This window comes from Prunus mume, linkage group LG4, assembly GCF_029339155.1.
Source record: "Prunus mume cultivar Tortuosa linkage group LG4, ASM2933915v1, whole genome shotgun sequence".
Lineage (NCBI taxonomy): Eukaryota > Viridiplantae > Streptophyta > Magnoliopsida > Rosales > Rosaceae > Prunus > Prunus mume.
This window is the reverse complement of record NC_142701.1, coordinates 6,178,179-6,201,052: the sequence shown is the minus strand read 5'-3', so window position 1 is coordinate 6,201,052 and position 22,874 is coordinate 6,178,179. Positions and strand designations below refer to the sequence as shown.

Here is a 22,874-nt window from a genome sequence, read left to right as displayed (position 1 = left end):
CAACTGGATTTATGAATTTTCTATATTAATTTGGTGAACTTATTAGGTGAATTTATCTTCTGTAAGAAGTTGGAAAGCCAAAAGATGAAGACATACATTTGTCCAAGTTCAAGCTAGGTGTAAAGAGAATTGTTGGTGGATTTAATTGAAGAATTGATTGTGGGATTATTGTGATTATAAAGAGAAGTAAAGAGGGAGAAGAGAAGACAAAACTGTTGAAGCTAAAGAGCCTATTTCATGTCATTCATAGCCATTTAACGCCCACTTACCTCACCGTTATTTATTTTCCACTAACTCTTCACCATCAACACATGTTTAATCCAATTAATCCCTCAATTAAACCCTTCATCACCCACCATGAATGTATTAACTTCCCACTCACCTCATTGACTACTATAAATCACCCATCAACTTATTTGGCAAGGGCACCGCTACAACAGATTTCTTTATCCATTTAGTTTATGTTTTTCTTTGTAATGAGTTGCTAGAACTCTAGCTAAGGCTAAAGGGAATGTTCTTTGAGTGAATTTGTGAATTGTTCTTTAATCCAATATACGGTATGAATTGCTAAATTCTTTTATTTTTGGTTGTTCAATCTTTTCATATCCTTTTATTTTGATTGATGTTAAGTGCTATTATCTTTTCATGAGTTCAATTATATTTTTCTCATTGTTAAGAACTGACTTGGCATGCTTTTAAATTAAAAGAGTAGATATTAAGCAACTCCATTTTCTGAACAATCATTAATAAAAGATTACATTGAAAAATTAAATTAGGTTTTAATTTCTTTATCTTCCGGTTAAAGTTTCTCAATGATGATTTTAATCGAGTTATAATTTGGATTAAAGAGCATGAAACATATTTTGTTTAAAGAATTGAACCTTGATGCCTTAGCATTTCCATTATTGATATTTCATTTTTAAACTCAATTTTCCACAACAATCAAATCAAATTACTTTTCCATTTTGCTTGTCACTTTTATTGTGGTACATTTAATTATTTCTTTGTGTGCAGATATTTGCCTACCTGCTCCTTGAGGATACGATACTTGGACTTCCAAGATTATTACTACGTGTGACTACTTGCATTTGGGTAGACGCAACAACATGCTAGTAGCAAGGCTATGATTACAAACCTTGTCAACTCACCATGAAGAACATCAAATTAGGATTGGAGGAGTCACAACGTGTCTTACAAGAAATTCTTTCTTAATTATCTCGCAAGACCATATATATATATATATATATATATAGGTTATTGATTTCAATGGTCCCCCAACTATTGCTCCAGTATCATTTTGGTCCACCAACTAAATTTTTCATTTCAGTGGTACTTTAACTCTTCATTTGGTATCAAATTAGTCCTACCGTCAAAGTCTATCAATTTTGCCGTTAAATTCAAGGGCAAAACCTTCTTTTCAGGGCAGTACCCTCAAAACCAAACGAATTCCATATTAGTCTTCGTCTTCTTCTCTTTTAGGGCAGTACCCTTAAAAACAAAACCAAACAATCTTAGACTGGTGGGCTGTACATGCTAACTAGATTTCAACTGTCCCACTTGAGAGAAGACATGTTTAATGTCCAGATGGTTCAAAAATATTCCCCAAAAAAAACAAAAAAGCTTAGAATCTCTTGGAAACCTTTAAACAGATTGAACTTGTGAGGGTTTAGAGAGCGGTTTCTGGTTGTGTTCTTCATTCTTTTCACCATCTGATTCAACAAACAGAGAGAGGGGAAGAGACAGAGAGAGAGGGAGGAGACAAAGAGAAAGGATGCTGGGGTGGGCTGCGATAGGTTAGGGTTGGTGGTTGTCGAATCGTCAAAGAGAGAGAAAAAGGGAGAGGTTGGAATGCCTTGAAAAGACTATTTTGCCCTTCAATTTCATGGAATAGTTGACAGACTTTGACTGTATGACGATTTTGATACCAAATTAAGAGTTGAAGGACCATTGAAATGAACATTTTAGTTAGTGGACCAAAATGATACTGGAGCAATAGTTGGGGGACCATTGAAATCAATAACCCTATATATACACATTACTTGGATAGTAAGTACATAAACCGCCAGTAACCATCCAATAGGAAATGAGTTGTAGCCGGCCTATCATTTGTATATATATAAGTCATTAGTTGCACAACAAAGGAACAAAGAATGCGAGAGAGAAAGAAAGGTAGAGAGAAGTAGAATTGTTAAGAAAAAGAGTGGGAGACTAAGTTTGTGGATGTCGGGGAAAATTGGGAAACACCTTACATTTCTAGCAAAAGCTTTGGTGTCAAGGTAGGGGGTTTCTTGGGGGGCCTTCACGGAGATTGATTTAATTAAATTTCGTGAGCACTATATTATGCGTGATATTATAATTTGATGGATGTTCTTGATATTCTATAATGTTCTTCATGTGGGTGTTTACGTGTTGTTAACTATTTGAACAATGTTGGCATAATTATATATACATTGGTGATGTTTTAAATAGTTACATTGTTGTGAGATATACAGGATATGTGGAAGGTATAAGTACATAATGTCATGAAAATTGGCTGGAGTTATTGGATTGAGAAAATAATGATAGAAAAGAGGGTAATGGAAATAATCTTTTGTGTAGTTAAGTCTAACTCTTGGTAGGTTCCAGATCTCAAGGATCCCATAGTGCACATGGTTTTTATTCTGGCGACAGAGAGTTAGACAAGATGACTAAAAAAATGGGAAATTATGGGATGATTGAGATGAGTGTTAGTTCATATAAATGGGCATTCGGGTGAAGGGAATATTGTGGAAATGGTGTTGTGTAGAGATTTTTAAAAACTCATTACTTTGATTTTCCACTTATAGCTCTCCAAATAGGTACAAAGATATGCACCTCCCCAAAGCTCTTCACCAAAGATTGAATGGGATGAGAGAATGAGTAGACAACAAGTGAAGAGTGGTGCTAGCACCCTCACTTATGTGACCAATTCAAGGGGTTAGGGAGAAAGAGCTTGATGTTTTCTCTCTTCCAATTTCACCAACTTAAAAACCCCTAGGATGATAGGATACCATAGCTATACACTTACAGGATCAAAAATGTCATATGAGTGACAAAAATACCCTCATGCCCTAGCGTAGCCACACCCCCCCTTGTGTGTCATCCTTTTGTGCTATCTTGGTCTAACAAATTAATTAATATGTCACATATATGCCTAAGTCTATATGGTCAAATTTATTTTGAATTTTCAAGTCATATGGGACCTTTAATTAAAGTTTCATAACTTTAATTGAATAATTAAATTAATCTAATTAATTTAATTACTCTAATGACTTAATTAATCTAATAACTCACTTGTCCAATGAGTGTTGGTCTCAGTCATCCTTAGTTGACCGTGTCAAGTGTTGGGTCAACTGTTTAACCTTTGACCTTTGACTTTTGACTTTGACCTTTGACTTTCACATTGACTTTGACCAAGTCACAAAATCATTCATTTTCTTCTTAATTTCCCAATCAGTTCCTTTTCGGTGTGCGATCTTATAAGTCCTAATTAGTGAGGCAATGGGTATGAATGATTCACTCTGAATTAAACGTGAATTGTATCCCTCCATACAATTCTCCCTTTTGGCGAAGGCTAATTATAATTAGTCCTTACCGGGTTTCCATAAGCCATGAGTGACACCTAGCAATATGTCATGGCTGCCCAAGTTAAAAAGAATTCATTTAGAGAACTTAGTCAGTTTGTGATTACAATGCAATTCGATCCTTCTCTAATTCAATACTCTATGTCATATTCTCGGCATATGGTAAACTTGTGTCAAAATTCCTAATATGACGTCTCTAGATTATATGATTCAATTTGATGAAATTGCAAACGTTCTTGTTTCAATTTCCGTCCAATACTTTGGCCAAAGATTCACGAATCATATCTTTAGAGTATTTTCTCTATTTACTAAGAGCAGAGATTCCTTGTTGTACATTCACCTGTCTCTGCGTACATGCTGAGAATCCTGAGGAACACCTTTAAGTCATAGTATTTTGATACAACCGTATAGTGCTCTCAAAGAGAAACAACATATACACAAGAAAACTATGATGTCTCGGGTCTAAGGATTAATTTGCATTATCACACCTTAGAATTCTTTGTTTGACACTTGTGAGTAAGACTTCCATACAAGAATTCTAGAGTTGATCGCGTTCAGTGGACTCCATCTTCTATAGAGCCCCTACACATCTGTCTCATGTCTCTACACGAATGACTTGAGACTAGTCATCCTTCCAATTGAGCAGACATAATGTGTACCAGTCTTTGCGGGTCACCATTGTCCAATTAGTGATCCTATGACCAAGAACATTTTAGGATACGATATTCATATGTATGGAAAGGTCTCGTGCATCTAACTTCTTTATACCACTTTCCATTTATATCTTAATCCATGGACTTGTTACTTTGTGTATGTTATGTACCTAAAGCAACGTTCTTGCCCCTTTGATTATTATATATTATTTCCTTAGAATTATCCATTTTTATATTGGCTTCTAGAGCATATATCTGACATCAGGACCAAGTGGTATACACATGGTATGGGACGTGCAAGTCTGCTTGTCCAGTTGTATGAATTAACAGGAGTAGATGAAGAGCATTCATGCATTATTATTAATAATGCGATATTTGGCTATGTGATTGTATGTCACTTAATTTAGTTATATCAATTTACCGTGAAAAAGTTTATGTCCTTACTAAGCTATGGTTTCGCTCACCCTCTAAAAAATTTTTGTAGGTACTGAACTTGAAATCTAGGACTTGTGATGATTTTGGCATGTCTATAGAGTGTATTGTGTACATAGTTTGTGGTTGAATAATGAGCTACTTTTTTAGTGAACTCTTAAGTAGTTCTAACTTGTAAAATAATATAAAAATGTAAGATTTCGGATGTTGTCGTTTCCTCTGAAAATTCTATGTGAAATATTTATTTATTTAAATAATCTTCACATTTTAGTTATAGTTTTTATTAAATTATATAATTAAGGTGTGAATCACATCTTAATCCAAGATTACGTAAATCCGTGGGTTGGGTGACATATATATGTATGTGTGTGTGTGTGTGTGTGTGTGTGTGTGTATTATACCCATGTATATATTATAATATACATATATACACCTACCCATGTAAATCCAAGATTATGTACATGTATACGTATTATACCCACTGGATACTCGGGTCATAGAGTCACAATGTAAAAGTGTTGAATTTTTTTGGGCTAAACTGTTGAGGCATTTTTTAGGACAAATGAGTAATTTCCTATCTAATTATTTTAAAAAATAATAATAATAAATTAAATATTTTTTATAAAATACACACATGCAAACACACTAATACTCTACCATCATCTCTAATAGAAACCCTCTCTCTAATACCCGGTTTATAAACACTTTTTTTTTTAAGATTTTTTTTTTTTTTTTTTGGAGAAACCCTTATAGATACATTCATCACTAAAATTATCAGTTTTGTTAATGTTCACTGCCTAGGAAACAGTTTTAATTTCCAAATAAAAATCTCAACAATCACATCGACACATTAAGGCTATAAACAATAATAATAAATCAACTAAAAATTAGAGCAATAATTTAACTAATGAATAAGGATTAAGGTACAATAAAACCTATATTTTGAGCAATTTTTTCTTCAATTGAAGTAAAAAAACAACTTGTTTGTGCTTGCGAATCTGCAATGGGTAAAGCTCTGTTGTTTATGTGCTTGCTTGTTTACTTAAATCCAAATATGAATAAATATCAATATCATATCAATAAATTCAAATTCATAAAAACAAATAAAACACTACATATATCAATTTTATTAAAAACATAAATTCTTCTACTCACTTGAAACTTGAAATGATGGGAGGCAACCAAGCAGCCCAAGGATAGAGAGGGGGAAGGGGGGGTTTGGCGTGGAGATGGTTGGGCATTAGTTAGGGTGTGAGAGAGGAGAGGGAAAATTGTGTTTTGGCTTTGGAGATTGCTGGAGGAGTCGGGGTAAAGCTGATGCTCGGTTTTTTTTTTTTTACTTGGTTCAAAACAACACTGTTTTGAAGCCAGATTTAAAAATAAAAACCTCACGCCCGCTACGTAAGGGAGCAGCAGACAAGGCCTCTCGCACATTTCATCGAACAGGTGTTGTGTGCCACGGGGTTGCCTCAAACCTCCACATCCTTTTTTTTTTTGGCTTCCATGGGGTCACCTAACCCCATTTATGCCTATGTGCATCCGCCCATGTACACCTATACACACACACACACACACACACACACACACACACACATATATATATATATAGTCCCCTTCTATTAAGAGATCCCACATATATATATAGTCTCCTTCTATTGAGGAACACTCTTGTAGGGCCCACTTCGCATTGTATTTTTCACTAATCCAAACCGTCTATTTCTAAGATAATCATTCAAAGATCATCTCTACAAAAGATCACTTGAATCTAATATCATTTGACCACTCAATTAAGTTATTGAAATTTTAGTATTTTCTTGAAGCATCATGTTCATTGATTTTGTAGAACACAACTGGCTATCGAAACGGTTTCCGATTTATCTAATTTTTTGCAATGAATGATCTATGAATATAGACTTATAAAATAGATGGTTTGCATCGATGAAAAATAATTCGTAGGGGACCCTAAAGGGTATCCCTCAAATAAAATTATTTGAGGGATCCCTCAATATAAGGGACTATATATATATATATATATATATATATATAATATATATTATAATAAAAGTATATACATATATATACAGTCCCATATATATATATATATATATATTATTTATAATATATAATATTATTATAATAAACAGATATACATATATACACAGTCCCATTCTATTAAGGGACACCCTTTAGGGTCCCTTACGATTTTTTTTTCAACGATCCAAACCATTCTATTTTTTAAGTCTATATTCATAGATCATCCTTGCAAAAAATTAGACAAATCGGAAACCGTTTCGACATTCAATTATGTCGTACAAAATCAATGAACACAGTGCTTCAAGAAATTACTAAAATTTCAAGAACTCAATTGAGTCATTAAATGATATCAGATTCATGTGATTTTTTGTAGAGATGATCTTTGAATGAGTATCTACAAAATAGACAGTTTGGATTAGTGAAATACAATCCGAAGTGGGCCCTCTCAAATAAGCTTATTTAAGGGATCCTTCAATGGAAGCTCTTTGTATACACATATATGTTATATACATATATTATATATATTATAAAATACATATATACATGTACATTAAAATATGTATTTATACATATATACATATATATATATATATTTTTGGAAAAATAAAAAGATCTAGTCCTAGTCCAAGCATACACCAAACAAAGGATAAATGTTATCTAATTTAGACCAAGCCAAGATAGTCCCTAAGCATAGTCCATGCTAATACAGTGCTATTATACAAATGAGCCGTTACATTCAAATTATCGCTTATACTTAAAGAAAAATGAAAATAAAAATAATTAAAAAAAAGGCGTACAGAAAAATGGAAAAAACTTTCATCAAGTCCTTCGAAAAAATGAAAAGTAAGAGTTTGGCATGTGGTAACATGATGGATGTGTTCCCATAAATAAAAAATAAAAAACAGTTGTTGGCAATGTCATGTGTGCGTGAGCAATGGAGAAATATCATCAATGAATAAAGTTAAGGTTTCACACTCCAAAACTAATTGGCAATACCGCAATTTCTTATAAACTCATGTTAGGTTTCTTAACTTTTTTAATGTGGAACAAACACTCTGAACAATGAGGTTGAATTTGCAAAGAATGATTCTAAATGTTAAAAATGAATTGTTTATGGCTTTCAATAAATTTTAGAAGTTGTTAAGACAAAGCTCATAACCAAATTACTTGTTAGATAACATATAAAGGTGAAGTCTTTTGATTGATATCATATGATTAATGTGAAGCTTTTCGAGTGTAATATATATTACTCATCATCCTTAGGATAGGTATTTGTGCCTAATAAAACACGGTCATGAACTGATTGAAGGGACTTCCCTTCGGCCTTGGCGCCTACCGTTTCGTCAAGCATTTCGCCCCTAAGAGCAAAAGAAAAGTTGCAAAGGCAGAATCCTCGGCCTCGCGATCGAGTTTTGAAGGCCGAGGCCGAAGGCCGCAAAAGACACGGTCTGAAAAAGCTGTGATTGAATCGCCACATGGCCTCAGGGCCCCACGCTCCATTTAATGAAGTAATGCCTCTAACTTCGCAGCAAAACCCACTAGTCACAAGAAACATTCAATTCACGAGGGAGGTGACTGAAGTCAGGATTTGGTGATGGGAATCAGGGTGGTTAGCCGCAGACATTCTCACAAGTAATCTTATGACTTAGGGTCAGATCACCAACCACCAAACCAGGGCATTAAATGCGTTCCCACGGCCAAGGGGCAGAACCCACGATCAGGGTGGTGGCCGGGATTTGCCGAGATTTATGGGGGTCACACCACCATGCTTCTCAACCCCAAACCACCATACTTCACGATCCCAAATGCCGATTTGACTATCCACTTGCCCCGGTCAGGCTCCACCACGCAGGTCTTGTCAGCCTCGAATGTCCCTCCAGGACTCCTATAAATACTAAGCTCAGGACTACATTCAAAGGGTTCAAAAACCAAAACCAAAAGCCTCCCACGGAGCAAATTATATTTTCCTGTAATGCACTTTCAATACCTTTATTTGCTTTCTTAGGAGTAGTAGTAGACTGTAAGAAAAATCCATTCATCAATATATCATACGACCCTTGATTTTCAAGGCGTCGGAGCACCATCTCTGTTATTGCCTCACTCACCCCATATATCATACGACCGTCGCTCTTTGAGTAACGGGCCGAGCACCGCCTAAAACCCGCCAACAACACCACCACTAAACGGCCTTGTAGCTTAGGCCGTGAACTTGACAGCCGAGATTCGTTCCTCACTCGGCCACGATCGTTTGATTAGGAGTCAAACGCAAAACAGGCGCAACATTTAAACCATCTTCTACCGAACCTCATCAAGCATCTCGACGACGGTGAGACCGTCTGGCCGCACGCGCACAACCGCACCGCATCCAAAAGGAGGACGTCCACGTGTTGACGCATCCCCTCGCCCGGAGCACCAAACCGCGAGATTTGCGACGGACCAACACTTTTGGCATGACCCGGTGGGACTCAAAAAACTTATGGTGGAAACTAGGGCACAGTGCAAAACTCAAAAACAAAACAATGAAATGACTTTTGAGGCTCATGAGTCCACCTCACCAATCACTCGTCACCGAGACCGAACATGCGGTCAAAACCTCGGCCGAGTCCATGGGAGTGCAAGCAGTCTTCGAAGATCTGATGGCGAAGCAAACATCCTTAATGGCTCAATGGACAAATTCTCCTCGAGCTACAGACGCTTTTTCAAGAGAGGATGCTGGTGACATCGTCCGCAACGCCTCCCGAGCCGGACAGAGAGGCCAAGAGCGCGAGAGGTTCGAGCCCTAAGCGTCAAATTACGGCCAACATTCACAGCCGACAAATGCGGCTAGGCAATCCCACCAACATGGGTAAATCCCGGACCGACCTACCCGGCAGAGACGACGACGGCCCACTCCATGCTTTGGCCGTGTCACCGGGTAAAGCAGCCTGCGATCCGCGGTCCAAAGAACTCGGCCCATCCACACGGTGGCCGTCCATACCCATCCCGCCCAAGCAACTCGACCACCGCTTCATCACAAAGGCAATACGGCGAGCAATCCGACCGCTCCACCATTACACATGTCATTATCGCCGCCGCTCCCATCTTCAAGACGGTTCGCCATTCCAACTATAACCCATTCAACCCCTGGTCCAAACCTACGGGCATATCTGGTACCACCCGGCTACGGTCGCACCCGTTCAAGTGGCCCGCAAGTAAGGCGGCGAGCGAGGGCAACAAGTTCCACGGCCATCGTGGCCCAACGAAGCGCCCCATCGAGGACCCTCCGACCAAGGCGCTCGGTACGACCAAGGATGACTCAGCCGACGGCCGGAGGCGCGAGTTCCACCGAAATGCACCCACCCGGAGAGGCCGGAGTTGGCGCGACTTGCTCTCTAGGGCTTCTTGGGCACGCCGCGCATCAAAGCCACTCCATGAGCACATTTCCTATATATTGACCTACGGCCATGACATTCATAAACTAATGGAGCTAGAGATCCGATGTCTTCAAGTTTTTCACAATGAGGCGAAAGACGGAGAGTCAGGCGCAAACCGTGCCGGAGTTTAGGAAAGTTAGAATAATCAAGACTCACCGCTTACAGTTGCGCGAGTTCGGAAAAAATGGCACCGAGGGCGACGACAAAAAGTCAAAAAGAATAAAAGGGGAAGTGGGCAAGCAAGCTAAATAAACAGCGCAGCCAATATAAAGCAAACGACATACATTCAATTAATCAGAAAAGAAGGCCCACGCTTTTGTATTTAGATTAAAGACATCGCTTTTTTACAAAAGAAAAAAACAGCCGGTCATGGCCGATCACAACACAAAAAATAATAATATATAAATTTTCATGTATCTGTATCTGTGGGAAGAGAAAAAAAAAGGGGTTTTAATTATTACATCCCAAAATCCTTGAACGGCCGCCCACCTAAACCCCTTCACTAAACATCCCCCAGATTAGGCATGTTATCCTCCTCCAGGCAATGTCCCCACCATCTATATCCGCCTGCCCTCTTTTTCTCGGTCGCCTTAAGGATTTGAGTGGTCAAGACTTCAGCTTCGGTTCGACCGCGATCGCACCATCTCTGCTACCAAGGATGAGATCTCGACAGCCCGAGCTCGGCAATCCAACCTCGACCGCGCAAGTTCCTCATTCTCTCTTTGGATGACGAGGTTATTTTCCTTCAAGCGGGCCATGGCGGTTGGACTTGGTATTTTATCGCATGCTCTTGCTCAGCGAGCATCCTCGCCATCCTTATGTTCGCCACAACATACCGACCGAATCATCTCTCGCCATCGCCAAGCGAGCCTGTAGCTCGCCCAATTGAGCCGAGTCAAGCGCACCCAACGCCATGGCCATATCCAGACAGGACCTAAACTCCATGAATGCCTCAGCCGTGGTCATTTGGTGAACCCCAAGGAATAGGTACTTCCGGAGCCTTCTTCTTCATGAAGACTGCATATAACTCCTCGAGATCATCGGATGAGGTGGTTCCCTGAAAATGGAATAAGGGAGTTAAAATGGGAGACAACCAACTAGGACATGGCAAGTGACAAGGTGAAAATCTAAACACTCACTTCAGCGCCGACGGCGCCCAGAGCTTCGCACCACAAGCTCTGGGAATCGCGAGGGACATGCGCGGGTTTGACGCGTCGGTAGCTATAGCCTCGACCACGCAAGCTCAATCAATGCCATCGAGCTCTAGGATCGCGGCGCCATGGCATACTTACACCGACCGCGGTAGTGATAATGACAACCGGGAGGCCGAAGCAAAAATTCGGTCCAAAGGCACGTGGTGGAATTCGAAAATAAAATGAAGGTACAGAAAAACAAAATGCTTACCGAGCGGATCATGATGCCGCCGACGACGAGGCGGACGGCAACGGCTCAACGAGCGTGGTAACGCCAAGGTAGGCACGCGGAGGCGCATCAAGGAATTTCCACCGGATGGCCCGCGTCGGGTCCACGGCAAGGACCTCGCCATCCGACATGTTCGCGGCGGCCTCCTCGCTGCACCTCTACAACCGCCGCCTCGGCATCCATCATTACCGCGACCGGCGGTGGCCGCCCCTCAATTGTTACCTCGGCAACGCCACCTCATCGGCCGACTCCTCGCACCGCCGCCTCGAGGAAAAGACAGATTATCGAAAAATAAAGAGGAGGGCGGGCCTAAAAAGAAGAAAAATAGGTGATCAAGGATAAGTACTTACGATCACGAGAGGGGCGCTCACAATCCTGGGGACTTCTTCCTCGCCTTCGGCCTCCAAAAGAACGAGGAGGACCCTTTCCTCGGCCACCTAGCACCGCTGCCTCAACGGCAACATCTTCGCCGTCGCGCCTCAACCGCTGCGGCCCCGTGTTTAGGGCCTCGATCCTTTTGCGACCAGTGTGTGTACAGGAGAAGTAAAGAGGTAAGAAGCAAGTAAACAAAGACAGAGGTGGCTCGGAGAAGCTAACGCAAAGCGAAAAGAAAGAGGGCTTACCAACGGCTGATCGATTGAGCGGCGGGGCGGATGGCATCCCTATGCGCCGAAGCTTTTTGCGCCCACTACACCGGCGCCTGGGTCGGGGCTGCAGTTGAGGTCGCGACCGCTGCTCTAACCGGAAGGAGGGCCGCGACCGGCGTGCTCGGTCGAGGAAGCACGGCCGGGCCCTTCTTCCACTTGGCGACCTTGGGGACGAGGGGTCCCATCCGCATTCTTCGAGCCCTCACGGCCTCTTCAACGGGTCGAATGAATCGCCGATATGCACTCGCACTGCACTCGCCCATCCTCGCGTGCGCATTACGACGCAGCCAAGCGCTAGAGTGAGGAAGGTCATTCCCTTTGAAGTGAAGGAAATGCTAGCCACGCCGCGGTCTTTGGCGATGTCGGCCCTCAAAGACGAGTCGAATGGTTGACAATGGGGAACCGGTGCCGTCTGATCAAGCCAAATTGTCGCGCCACGGTTCGGTAGATAAATCTCGCCCCACCTTTGACAAAGCCGTAGTGAAGGTCGCGCGACTGTGAAGGAGCCCTAGATTTCCTTCAAATCGTTATCCGTTTCACCATCGGGATCACGGAGAGGTTGTGAGCCAAGAACAATGGGTACGGCCGAGCAAGGCACACCCGAATCGCGACCCAGTCCTCTCGACCAAGCCATAGAAAAATTTATAATAGGAAGTCGAGGCCCGGGCAAACGCATTGGCCAATGGCTCGGTGTCGGTAATATTGGCCGCTCCCCTCGGCTCTGGGAAATAAGCCTGCAGCCAAAATTGGAAGGCCCATAGTGGACCACCATGCTTCGCTTCATCCCATCCGTGACAACGTCGTGAAGCGTCGGTAGATATGACCGAAGAGGAACGGGCCAAGCGCCACCTTCCGCCGCACAAGATAGTCGCCGGTGGGTGAACTCGGGATGACTTTGTTCGCTGGGTGCAGAACACGAACTTGCATAGCCAATACAAAGAAGAACGCGACATGCTCGACCTCACCCAAGGGAGCAATGCAATCGCTCATCGGGCCGCCCTCCACGCCGGGTTGCTATAGAAGCGGAATAGTTGAGCATGTTCTTCGCCTTGCTCCCGGAAAGTCGACGATGAGGCCATACGACCTTAAACTCCCTTCGGCCTCGGGGCCACGAACGGCATTTACTTCCACGCCGAGGGGAGAGAGGCCAAATAAGGCAGCCATGTCTAGAACGGTCGGCGTCATCATACCAAACCGAAGGTTCATAGTATTTGTGGCCGACGACCGAAGCATAGGGCGCGGCCAAGAGCGACCGGTCCATGACGAGCGGCCGGTCGAACAGCTTAATCAAGTGGTAGATGCCCTGATCCTTCCATTGCTGGCCGAAGAAATGCTCCATCCTCGGCAGCCATTTCTCCTAGTCCGAGGTCAAGGTTGGCCATTGGGGCTGCGATCCGGTGACATTCCAATCTTGAAGTCCCCCCATCAAAGGCTGAGAGGTCCACCAAATTGTTCTTCAGATGAGCCACTAGCCTCTCCGGCATCCCGCTATCTACAGAGGGGCCGAGGACACAAGAGTCGGTGGCGGTGCCATCGTCATCAGTCCAAGGTGTGACGATGTTGGGTAAGACCGAGCCTTGGATTTCTCGGCAAATGTTTTCGAACTCAGTCTGGAAGACTTGGGACCGAGCTTCAACAGATGTAGGAGTGTTAGAGGCCATTGCAACGGATTAAAGTAAGGGTATGTTTGGAAAAAGTCGAAGGAAGGGTGATGAACACGAAGAACACCAAGGAGCCGAGTGCTCAGAAAAGGGGCGAAGAGTTCGAGAGTTTTCAGAGAAATACAGAAAAGCGACTGAAGTCGGTGGTCACTAACAAAGGGGATAATTGTGCGAGAAAGGGGTTGAGGTGCTGAAATATGGAGTTCGAAAGGGTTGAAGAGTTGAGAGAAAGGTTTGGCAGAATTTGGGCATCTAAAGGTTCTGAAAGCGTAAGGAAGGGATGAAGAATGGACAGGCTTTTATATTGGCGCTGGAATTTGAAACGAAAGGGCGTGGCTCGGAGAGATGTAACGGCCGACAAGCGTGCTCAAAGGGTGCGATGACATGTCGAAAGCCGAGGCCGCCGCTTCGCTTGACGGACGAAACGACGGCTCGCACAAGTATGGGCAATGATGGCTGCGAGGCGTGCTTGAGCATTTAATGCGCCGATTGACCAACGATTTAAAGCACCAATCACAATCACTTGTGGGAATGCAAAGGGTCCATCCCTTGGAATCCTTTCGACCTCCGCCTAGGCCGCGACCAAGAATCCAGGATGTGGGGCAATGTTTGTGCCTAATAAAACACGGTCACGAATTGATTAAAGGGACTTCCCGCCCTGGTGCCTACCGTTTCGTCAAGCATTTCGCCTCCTAAGAGCAAAAGAAAAGTTGCAAAGGTAGAATCCCCTCGGCCTCGCGACCGTAGTTTTGAAGGCCGAGGCCGAAGGCCACAAAAGACACGGTCTGAAAAAGCTGTGGTTGAATCGCCACGTGGCATCAAGGCCCCACGCTCCATTTAATAAAGTAATGCCTCTGACTTTGCAACAAAACCCACTAGTCACAAGAAACATTCAATGCATGAGGGAGGTGACTGAAGTCAGGATTTGGTGATGGGAATCAGGGTGGTTAGGCGCAGACATTCTCACAAGTAATCTTATGACTTATGGTCAGATCACCAACCACCAGACCAGGGCATTAAATGCGTTCCCATGGCCAAGGGGCAGAATCCCACGATTAGGGTGGTGGCCGGGATTTGCCGAGATTTATGGGGGTCACACCACCATGCTTCTCAACCCCAAACCACCATGCTTCACGATCCCAAATGCCGATTTGACTACCCACTTGCCCCGGTTAGGCTCTACCACGCAGGTTTTGTCAGCCTCGAATATCCTTCCAGGACTCCTATAAATACTAAGCTCAGGACTACATTTAAAGGGTTCAAACACCAAAACCAAAAGCCTCCCACGGAGTAAATTATATTTTCCTGTAATGCACTTTCAATACCTTTATTTGCTTTCTTAGGAGTAGTGGTATACTATAAGAAAAATCCATTCGTCAATATATCATACGACCCTTGATTTTCAAGGCGCCTGAGCACCATATCTGTTATCGCCTCACTCACCCCATATATCATACGACCGTCGCTCTCGAGTAACGCCGAGCACCGCCTAAAACCCGCCACCAACACCACCACTAAACGGCCTTGTAGCTCGGGCCGTGAACTGACGGCCGAGATTCGTTCCTCACTCGGCCACGATCGTTTGATTAGGAGTCAAACGCAAAACTGGAGCAACATTTAAACCATCTTCTACCCGAACCTCATCATCATCTCGACGCACGATAGACCGTCTGGCACACCCGCGCACAACCGCACCGCATCCAAAAGGAGGACGTCACGTGTTGACGCACATCCCCTCGGCCCGGAGTACCAGGCCGCGAGATTTGCGACGGACCAACAATAGGTCAATGTCACTTTTATCAATTTTTTTGGGAGCTGAAGTCAAGTGAAGTAGAACAAATGGCGGAAGCAATCGAAGAGAAGTTAGAAATATGCATGCGCAAGGGTAAATCAGGCAAACTATATATTTAGGCTCCTAGCTTAGAATTTGGCCCATGATTCATCGATTTGAATTGAACATCGTCACACGTAAAACACATATCTTTACCATGACATATGCTCTTTTTCGGGCATACTAGATTGTTTAGCAACCCAGAATTCAGTTTTTATGTTTTTACAATTTTGAGAAACTTTGTTATTTTTCATATTTTAATTCCTAGTGTTTTGAGGAGTATTTAAACAGATATTACCCGTGGCTAGAGTTAAGGCTAGTCAATGGGCTGGCTAGCCGGCCCAAATTTAACGCTTGGGGCGGCCAGCTTTAAAGAAGAGAGAAAAATATTGAGCAGGGCGGGCGGGTTTTAAAAATTCAAAGCCCAAGCCCGACCCATAGGTCGGGCTTGAGAAAGCCCATTGGGCCGGGCGGGCGAAACGGACCTACTTCATTCGAAAAAAATCATAAACTTAATCATAAGGGCATTTTAGTCTAAATTTGATATTAAACTCACTTAATTCCAATATTTTCATATCAAACCAAATTCATAAAATACCCAATAAAGTCACACAACTTAATAAGATTTTCCACAAAAATAATAAAACAAAGTATTATTTTTGAGGTTATTACATAATTAGACCGTAATACGTTTTAAGAAATAATTTTAAAAAATAATAAGTATCAAAAATATTTTTTTTAAAAGGATGGTATAAATAAATATGTAAATGTTTGGTGATGTGTTCAAGAAAAACATGATTATATTTGGTGGTACGATTATACTTCGTGATATGATATATTGTTCATCTTATTTATATATATATATATATAATTGTTGTATTAATAATTGACACAAATTAATGTGCTAATCATCCAATTATAAACTAGGAATGAGTAAAGAAAAGTAAATAAAATGAAACAAATTATATATGTGATTTAAGTGATATAATCCTAATCCTAAACTCTTATTTATACATAATTATATATGTATGCGGGCCTAACGGGCTTTAATGGGGCGGGCAGGCCGGCTTTCTTGGGCTTAATCGGGCCGGGCCTATGGGCGGGCAGGCTTGACACACCAAGCCCAAGCTAGCCCGGCCCAAGGTGGGCGGCCATCTCAAAGCCCATAACGGGCCGGGCAGGCTTTTTCCTATGGGCAGGCAGGCCCCCATCGGCGCCATGAGCCCGCGGGCCAAATGATGAGGCCTAGCTAGAGTTATGTTTTTTTATTTCAATTTATTAATAAACCCGAGGTTTCTTTATATCTTACTGGTGGATTCCAGAGTTATATGTTTTAGGCTAAAGGCTTAGTCATTCTTTGTCACGCTACGTCACAAGAAAATAAGACAACAAAATAATAGCCCTAACATAACATGTGCAACATGTTGTTGAGCATCAAAGAATTTGGTAAAATATCAATTTAATTGTATCTCAAATAGGTGCCAACTATGGTTTTGCCTATATTCTCCTTTAATTGGCAACTCGAAGAAGAGTAAAACAGATCATATTCATAGGGCTAAATCAGTAGTATGAACCATATAAAATCGAAACACACAAAAAATGTTATAAAAATAAAATAACATAGTATGAAAAGTATCACTAAATATTGGGAGTAGAATTGTATTTGCTCTTGTGATGTTTACATTGACAGAATTTCCTCTTAGATAGAACTCACTCTCTTTTGTTTCCTCTCACTCTTCCTTTCTTCTCTTCTTTTCTTTCCTCTCTTCTCCTTTGGTGTGTTCTACAATTGAATGAGCAAGCTTATTTATAGGCAAATTGGATGGCTTCTCTACCCAACATCATCATTAAGCTTCCAGCATCATCATTAAGTTTTTGACTATTATTTACTTCTTTTCTTTATGTAGGCTTCACCACTTTCTTTACGGCACCCCCCCTTGGAGACCACGTGTCCCTAGATTGGTTGCCTCATTAAAACCTTGTTTGGAAAAACTCAGTGGGAAAAAACCTAAGCGAAGGAAAAAGAATACAACTTTATTTGAGACATAAGGGTAACGTTCAATGCGTTCATGTTGCCTTGTTAAAACTTTACTAGGAAAAACCTAGTGGGAAAAACCCTAGTTGAAGGAAAAAGAGTACAACATGCATATGTCCTGTATTATAAGACTCTTGAATGCTCCCTCTGATTTTGCATGCTCCAATTTGATTGCTTGCAGAGTTGATGTAATCTGATGTCATGCACTAGCTTTTGGAATGTACATTTTGGCAAAGACTTGGTGAAGAGATCTGCCAGGTTATTGCTTGAACAGATTTGTTTGACTTTGATTTCTTGGCTCTTCTAAAGCTCATATGTGTAGAAAAACTTTGGTGATATGTGCTTGGTCCTATCACCCTTGATGTATCCTCCTATGATCTGAGCAATACAAGCTGCATTGTCCTCATTCAGGATTGTTGGAGTGTCCATTGCTGAGGGTAGGGCACATGTGCTTTGGATGTGATGGATCACTTACCTTAACCAAACGCATTCATGACTGGCTCCATGGAGGGCAAGTATTTCTGAGTGATTAGAAGATGTGGCTACCAACGTTTGTTTCGTTGAGCGCCATGAGATTGCAGTTCCTCCACATGTAAACACATACCTAATTTGTGAGCGTCTTTGATGTGGATCAGAGAGCTATCCTACATCAGCATATCCAACAATACTCGAGCATTGGTCGATACACTGGAATAGAATAAGCCCATGTATGTAGTCCCACGAAGATATCATAGAATATGTTTCATGCCGGTCCAATGTCGGCTTGTTGGAGCAAGGTTGTATCTTGCTAACAAATTCACTAAAAATGTTATATATGGTCTAGTACATTGTGCTAAGTACAATAAAGCACCTATCACACTAAGATATGGTACTTCTGGGCCAAGAACCATTTCATCATCCCCTTTTGGACGATATGGATCTTCTTAGTGTCAAGTGACCAAACGAACCATTAGAGTGCTAAGTGGATGGGCTTTATCCATGCCAAACCGCTTCAATACTTTTTCAGTATAAGTTGATTGATGCACCAAAATTCCATTAGCATTGTGCTCAATCTGTAAGCCAAGACAATATTTTATCTTTCCAAGGTCTGTCATCTCAAATTCGCGTTTGAAATAATCAGCAGTCTTTTGGAGCTCTTTAGGAGTTCCAATTAGATTCATGTTGTCAACATATACTGCCACTATCGCAAATCCAGACTCTTATTTCTTAATAAACACACATGGGCAAATAAGATCATTTGTGTATCCTTCCTTTAGTAAATACTTACTGAGACGATTGTACCATATTCACCCAGATTGTTTTAGCCCATATAATGATTTTCTCAATTTAATTGAGAACATGCCCGTGGTTTATTTCTGGCTGCTTTAGGCTACTTAAGTCTTGCTGGGACTTTCATGTATATATATGTATCCAATTCTCCATACAGATATGTGGTAATGACATCCATAAGTCTCATTTCAAGTTTTTCTGAAACCGCCAAACTTATTAAGTAACAGAACGTATTTGTGTCCATTACTCGAGAGTATGTTTCCACATAATCAATTCCAGGCTTTTGTGAAAAACCTTGTGCAACAAGTCGCGCTTTATGACTCGCGATCTCATTTTTCTCATTATGCTTTCTTGTAAATACCCACTTATAACCCACAAGGTTCACATTGGGTGGAGTTGGAACAATAAGTCCAAAAACACTCTTTTTTCCCAAAGAATTTAATTCTGCCTAGATTGTATCTTTCCACTTAGGCCAATCTTGTCTTTGTGTGCATTCATCAATGGAGCAAGGCCCAATATCATCATCTTTTATGATCTTAGTAGCCACTGAGAATGCAAATATATCATCAATGATCATCTCGTTTCTATTCCACAATTCATTAATGGATATATAATTTATGGAGATTTCTTGACTTTCAGGTACCGCTGCTACTTCAGGGGCACTTGTCTCACCAATGACATTTTCTTTTTTAGGAAGTACCTGTCCCTCCTCGGGGGCATTTGAATTATGAATTGTGGGCTCTCCATTTATTTCAACTAGATTCATTTTGGCCATCGACTTCCTCTTTCGAGGGACTAAATCCTTTGAGCCTAGTGGTCCTGCCATGCTTCAAGTGTGCAACAGATGAATCATTTGCTGGCACATTGTTTTGTCCATTATGGACATCAATCCTTGCAGGTGCATTTTTGCTGGGATATGTGATTTCTTCACCTTTGTTGTATCATTAAATGCATCTAGCATCTGATTTGCAATACTTTGGAGGTAAACGATCTTTCTCACTTCAATTTCGCATTGAGCGGTATGAGGATTGAGATGAGACAAAGTGGGTACATCCCACGATAATTCACGTCGTTCTTCAGGAATGAGTAAGCCTTGTTGTTCTTTAGGAACAGATTTTTCTCCCCCCAATAATGGAAAAATTGTCTCATCAAAATGACAATCCGCAAACCATGCGTTAAAGATATCACCCATCAGGAGCTCTATATATCTGATGATATATGGTGAATCAAAACCAACATAAATTCTCAATCTACGTTGAGAGCCCATCTTAGTACGTTGCGATGGTGCAATGGGCACATATACCACACAACCAAAAACTCTTAAATGTGAAATGTTTGGTTGATTACCCAACACGAGTTGTATTGGAGAATATTGATTGTTGGCAACGGGCCTCAATCGCACAAATGATGTTGCATGTAAAATGGCATGTCCCTAGGCAGAAACTGGCAACTTTGTCTTCATTAGGAAGGTGTGAGCTATCAATTGAAGACGCTTAATTAAAGCTTCTGCAAAGCCATTTTGAGTATGAACATGAGGAATAGGATGTTCAATGTCAATGCCTAGTGACATGAAGTAGTCATCAAAAGTCTAAGATGTCAATTCACCAGCATTATCGAGTCTGATTGACTTAATGGGATAATCTAGGAATTGGCTTGTAATTTAATTATCTGAGCCAAGAGCTTAGCAAATGCCATATTCCTAGTGGACAAAAGGCAAAATGTGACCATCGGGTAGATGCATCAATCAAGACCATAAAGTACCAAAATGGTCCACATGGAGGATGAATAGGCCCACAAATATCCCCTTGGATTCTCTATAAAAATGATGGGGATTCAACATCAACCTTTGGTTGTGATGGTCTAATCACCAACTTCCCCTGTGAACAAGCTTGGCAAGAGCTGTCACTTGATAACATAATGTGTTTTCTCAACAAGGGATGTCCTTTAGAGTTGGTCATTATCCTACGCATCATGGTGGATCCAGGATGACCCAACCGGACATGCCAAAGCTTAAAAGTATTTGAGTCAATGAACTTCTAGTCCATGACATTATGTGCCTCAATTGTCCGTACGGTTGTATACTACAACCCTGATAGAGCGCACAAAGCTTCTCCCGTATACACTTCTGGGTATCACTAGAGGTAATGCAAAGATATTTTATATTTTCCTCAATTTTTGTTTCAACATAGTAGCCATTCAAACATATATCTTTAAAACTCAACAGATTCCTTCTGGAGTTAGATAATAAAGCATCTTGAATGGACAGTATTGTTCCATTTGGTAACACAACTTAGGTTGTTCCTGAGCCTTCAATCAGATTTACAAGATCTGATATGGTTGCTACCTTTGCTTTTGTAAGCATCAAGTTTAAGAAATACTTTTGATCTCAAAGGATCGTATGAGTAGTCGCATTGTCTGCGAGAAAAATATATTTGCTAGAGTTTTTGGCAACATCCATAATTTAAATCCATGCCTTCAAATAAATAAAATAAGCTAGATCAATAAACAATTATTCAATGTAAAGGAATAAACACTGCCACTTTTACTGGATTGAAATGAAAACAGTACTTCAGATAATACAAATCATACATAAACGAATTTAGTCTAATTCAAACCCATAAACTTCATTCCCTCTTTCAATAACAAAAACGGAAACATCCAAATGCATCATGTCTAACTGACGCGATATTTCCGATGGGCCATCTATGGCTGGCGGATCTGGTATAACATGATCAATGTAATTTGTCTTCACTTTCCTATTCTTAAGTGAAGATTGATAGAGATCCGCCAAATGCTTCGGCGTCCCTTTGCGCCACATCTGTGATAAGCACCTTCAACATTTCTAGGCACATGGCTTGTCTGTTCTTTCCCCTTATTCCAAGATGCATTTTTGCCACTCGTGGATGGATTGCTCCTTGGACCCAAGCCATATGAATGGGCACCACGATCTTTTCTATTTCCTTGCCAGCGGCCATGCTTGCCTCCTAGCCCACGTCTGTGGATACTGCCACGAGATGAGGTGGCATTCACTTCTTGAGATGCAGCATTTATTTCAGGAAGCGGTGCTGAGCATGTTGGGCGAGATTGGTGATTTTTCAATAAAAGCTCATTGAAATGCAAGATACAGTTCTGAGTACTTCGTAAAACCACTATGTCTATATTGCTGCTACATGAGCACATTTGAGGCATGAAAGGTACTAAGAGTTTTCTCAAGCATAACTTCCTCAAAGATATTTTCACCACATAGTTTCATCAGGGAGGTGATTATGTGCATTGTTGAGTTGTACTAACACTGACTTAAAGTCTTGGAATCTCAAGTGTGTCCACTCATATCTGGCTCTTGGGAGGGTCACCGTCTTCTAGTGATTGTATCTTTCGCATAAGGCTTTCCACATAACCAATGGTTTATCAACCACCACATATTCGCTTTTCAGCGCTTCATGAATGTGACGACAAAGAAAAATCATAGCCTTTGCGTTTTCCTCAGGTAATATCACTTCCATCTACAATTGTTTTTCCAAGGCCATTGGCACGTAGATGGATTTTGGCATCCAAGACCCATGATAGATAGTTGTCCTCATAAATGTCCATGGTAGCAAATTCCAATTTTGCCAAGTTTGCCATTGTAGTGTTGGTTGCGCAAATCTCACGGCCTGGTGCTCCGGGCCGAGGGGATGTGCGTTAACACGTGACGTCCTTCTTTTAGATGCGGTGTGGTTGTGCGCAGGCGTGCCAGCACGGTCTACCGTGAGTCTAGATGGTGATGAGGTTTGGGTAGAAGATGGTTGAATGATGCGCCTGTTTTGAGTTCGACTCCTAATCAAACGATTGTGGCCGAGAGAGGAACCCGATCTCGGCCGTTCACGGCCCGAGCT

General features: G+C 41.5%; 1 pseudogene; it reads right to left on the bottom strand.

The window, feature by feature from the left end:
- Positions 1–21,747: 21,747 nt before the first annotated feature.
- Positions 21,748–22,623, bottom strand: LOC148917774 (uncharacterized; annotated as a pseudogene).
- Positions 22,624–22,874: the final 251 nt, after the last annotated feature.